Here is a 4,677-nt window from a genome sequence, read left to right as displayed (position 1 = left end):
ACTGAAGCTGAGCATTGATTCTAGTTCCCTCCTCTTTAGGTCCAAATACAATAACTTCGGTTTTGTTTCTGTTCAGCTGGAGAAAGTTTTGACACATCCACACATTTATCTGTTCTCAGCATCTATTCAGTGATTGGATGGGTTCAGAGTCACCTGGTGACATTGTGATGTAGAGCTGTGTATCATCTGCATAGTTATGGCACATAATCTTATTTACTGTTATAACCTGAGCTGGTGGGAGCATGTAGATATTGAAAGATGGTATGTCCGCACATCCTCAACTACGCATGTAGCTCTTCCATAAAAACTTTAACCAAAAAGCTTTTGACAGATTTCAAGCTGGGCAGCATTAAGTTGAACTGATTCTTGGTAACACTTCAGTGTCCCTGACTTTTTATCAACCCTCACATCTCCTCTTACTGCTGAACGCTTGCATCCCAATGCTTTAAACCTCTAAATACTTGTTATAAAGGAAGCAACTTAAAATATATTCTGTTGAAATGAAACTCACTGTAGACGATTTTTGCAGCCAGTATGACACAAAGCAACCCCAAACACACCAAAAACAGAGAAGAGCACCGGAGTGTTGATGGTTCCACTTCTTCAGCTGAAAATAACAAGCAATGGAATCAATAAGTTATTGATTAATCAATCAATAAAGTTTATTTGTATCGCATAATTCTCAGATGATACAAAAAGATTAAAGATGTGATATAAAATCAATTCCTGTTACAGCCCATGTTAAGAAACTATAACTTCCTGTAGAGGGAATAAAAATGTGGGAAATGCTTTTGGGTAGCATTGTTACTTTTTAATCCTCAAAAACTGTAAAATACATATAGAGTCACTTACATTTAAGAGGATTTTTGGCATTGTTGACATTGACTGTAGAAGAGCTGTCTTCATCCATGTTGTTCTCCATCCTTTACGGGAAAAATAAAGATTTAGATATTATAAAATGTCCAACAGCTGCTTGAGCGATCTCAGCTGTAGCTCATGGAAAGCAGGCGGGTTCTTCTTCCTCTTGTTAAAAGTGGTCAGGGTGTGATGCAGCATCTCCATCGCTGCTCTGTGGTTCATTTCCTTACTCCAACAGCTTTGGGAAACAAGTCTGCTTCTGTAACAAACCTTTCATGCCAAGAAGCTAGCTCTCACTCTGTCTCATAAACAGTTCTGCAACTCTCCTGTCCTTGGTTATAAAATATATCTACACTCTGATGCATATAATATGTTTTACAATCTTTGCTCTTGTAGAAGATACTTTAACAAATGACCACAGTTACTCATTCGGTGATCAGACCAGATGTAAAACATGAACTTTGTCCTGCCAGTTGAACAACAACAGGATAATTGTATCTATGTTCAGAGGTGAGTAGGGCTGTTGTAAACGAATATTTTAGTAATCGAGTAATCTATCGATTATTCTTACGATTAATCGAGTAATCGGATAAAAAAAATTATAAAATGAAATATTGGTAAATCTGGCATAATACCGGTGTTACTATCAGATATCAATATCAGTCCAATTTTTCATATTTGAGCATCCCTAACAGTTGCTTTTTTGTAGTTTAGAAAACTAACCTGTAACAAAAATAGCTCACTTTCTAAGTTAACCAAAAGAAAAGTTATAGAAAAATCTGAAATTATATTGAATTTAATAACAAAGAGGCAGGCTCACAAATATGCTTATAAAAAATGTCTACAATCCAGCTTTTAGTTTATGTATTCATCTTCAGTGAGTTTAATAGATTAATTAAACTCACCTTGCCACCTAACCTGTCACGCTTTGGGTTTGAAAATACGGGAAATGCCGCCTGGAGTGGGAGGAGAGGGCGAATGAACGAACGTAAGATGGAGGGGAGGAAATAGACCAGCGGACTGACGAACCGTTAGACCGGGGGACGAACACGGGGGGAAGCAATACGGGATATTTACGACACCTTCACTGGTCACACTCAGAAACTCATCTACCAGCCATGTACGATGCGCTCCGCCACCCGTTTCTTCAGACCGGGATATGAAATTTATTGTGCGGTTCGTCGGTAAAGCTACATTTACACGGTAAGCATCAGCTACTCAGCCGCCCGCCCTGTTCAGTCTATCCGCTCACCTCAGCGCTCTTCCCGCCGTTCGCTTTCAACCAGCAGCCCCGGAGGAGAAATGCTGCCGTACTCCAGGCATTCCCCCAGTCATTTTAAGGATGCTTATTGGTTCCCCAAAAACGATAAAAAGTCGGGCATTATCATCAATCAATAAAATCCCCATGGGCCAATCTTGAAGATTGGACTTTATGCCGCTGAGACTTAGCTTTTGTCAACAACTCAGAGGCGGAAGTGAGAGCTCCGCGCAACGCAAATGAAGTCCCGGCCGGAACACGGTGCGCTAACTAATAAAACATAAATTAACGAAGCTTCGAGGCAGGTAAATTTTCCTCGAGGAATTTTAGTAATCGAGGTACTCGAATCATTCGAGGAATCGTTTCAGCCCTAGAGGTGAGTACTGTATAAATACAGTACTGTATAAATACAGTACTGTATTTACTGTATATTTACTGTAAATACAGTAACTTACTGTATTTACTTCAGTAATTTTTAGGATGGGAAAAGTACTTATAGGAATACTTTTACTGCACTGTACTTTTTACATTCACTTGAGTAATATTATGAACTTCTGATAACCTAAAGTAGATTGATTCTGCATTAATAGAAAAAACTCCAGATTGGAAACATTAGTTTCTTAGATTTCTGAAATGTATGATCTAATGTTTATGCAAATCTGAGCATAAATACAAACAAAGCATTTTATACATGTCACTGTTTACATCATTATTGCTTAGTTTGTGTCAGTGAAAATGGTTATTTTATTTGAAAGGTTACATAAATGCTTATGTGTATTTACTAATTTAAAACCTTGTCAACTCTGCAGCATTCCTCCCACTGGGCATCTCTTCTTGAAATCCCAGAAAAATCCCAATCAGGCTATAAAAATCAGATCAGCTCTCTCTTCTTCTGTTGCCTCAGAAAAATGGCAACGCGTTTCTGTTGTAAAGTTATGAAGCAGCACATGGAGTAGGACGTCTGGAGGTGGGGCTCAATGCCCTCCACCGCCACCAGGTGTCCCCCTGCTACATGCCCAGCAGGGTCTGTGAAAACCCGATCACTTCGGAGAGCGGAGCGAGGCCGGGTAGAGCACAGCGGGACTGCCGAAGTAGAGCCAGGGGGAAAGGCGCATAAGATGTTGACCTGCTCTGCTCATCGTTACTGTTACAGTCCGCAATTTTCGCTGTTACTATTCACAGCAGCAGCTCTGCTATCTCAGCGTCCTCAACCTCCTCAATTCTCCTCTCTGTAGTGCGTTATTACGCTTACGCTTTTTAAACAGCCTTAATTAGGGGTTAATACATAAGCAACTGATTTTACTGTTGAATATTGATATAATAGTGTAACTGTTGTTAGTCATTTCTATGGCAACGGGTTTGCGTAGCGAATCAAACACAGGGACCGAGGAAAATGAACGAGTGGTTTGGAGCTGTTGTTCTACGGTTTTTCTGCGTTCTTTTCCATTTGCTGTGGCGAACTGCACTAAATTAATGATATCTACATCTCCAGGTTTCATTTTATTTATGAAGCGACAAAACAATTCCGTTTCGGGCATGCGCAGCGTAAACAATATCATGTAAAGTGTTCATAGTAACGATAGTTAGCATTTAAGCTAGCGGAAAAAAACAGTAATTTCTAATACACAGAAATATCTCAAAACAGAATTGATGTTAATAAAACATTGTCCTGCACTTCGAAACACTTCTACAAATGATACCTATCTATAACTTGTGCACTTAACCCACCTGTGAAAACAGAAATCAGTCTTAAAGAATCGCTGTGCTGCAAGGCTGACTTTTTCTTCGATGGTTATTGGCAAACAACAAAATTGGTGCATTACCGCCACCTACTGGTATGAAGTCTGGAATATGATGACACTCAAGGATTATATAGCTTAATATATAGCAAAATATTATAACTTTTACTTTCCAAGTTACTGCTAAATAATTTAATCAAATCTAGTTTAAGTTTAATTCGTTTTAAAGTTTGAATAAACCTTATTTTCCTAAGTCATAATTTTGACAGTGTAATATGTTCTATTGTCTCATCATCCCCATAACAGAGTGCTGGGTAGCCCAGTATACCCAAATCTGAGGGGAGAAATAATTGGTCATTTTCTACTGTAGTTTTGTTTTGTGGAGGTTAACTAAGGGTTACACAAAAACTGTTGAATAAATTTTTGTTTTGCATCAGAGCACTGTGGAAGTTTCTATTTTCCACCTTGAACAGATGAATGAAATGAGAAAAAAAACCTTGAGGCAACACACATCCTGCACACAAACCACCAGGCTGAGAAACAGTTTGTCAGCCTCAGAATCCTCAACTCAAGCTGCACCTAACACAGTTTCATCTCATGAATTATTTACACGCACATATCGATATATCACATAATTTACTCTGTTTTTTATTTATTATGTAGTAAATTTCTTAATCTGGGACTTGAATCCGAATAAGCTAGGTGGTATAACAATAAAAGAATCCTTCTATCCTTATTACTTTCATACATACAGCATCACCAAAATCAAAACATTTTTCTAAAACATGATATAAATAAAATCTGCTTCTGTCTGTAAACAAA

The 4,677-nt window shown here is 38.3% G+C and overlaps 1 long non-coding RNA gene across 1 annotated transcript; it reads right to left on the bottom strand.

Annotated features, from left to right (window-relative positions):
* Positions 1-243: 243 nt before the first annotated feature.
* Positions 244-3,933, bottom strand: LOC106920406 (uncharacterized). Its single transcript, XR_015765604.1, has 3 exons — positions 3,845-3,933; positions 853-923; positions 244-607 (listed from the first exon to the last, which is right to left on the bottom strand). It is a non-coding gene; the product is annotated as an uncharacterized LOC106920406 (long non-coding RNA).
* Positions 3,934-4,677: the final 744 nt, after the last annotated feature.

The sequence above is a fragment of the Poecilia mexicana genome, unplaced genomic scaffold (genome assembly GCF_051168715.1).
Source record: "Poecilia mexicana isolate PSO_F unplaced genomic scaffold, ASM5116871v1 scaffold_16, whole genome shotgun sequence".
Classification (NCBI taxonomy): domain Eukaryota; kingdom Metazoa; phylum Chordata; class Actinopteri; order Cyprinodontiformes; family Poeciliidae; genus Poecilia; species Poecilia mexicana.
The sequence above is the reverse complement of the archived record's forward strand: the minus strand, read 5'-3'. Positions and strand labels throughout refer to the sequence as shown.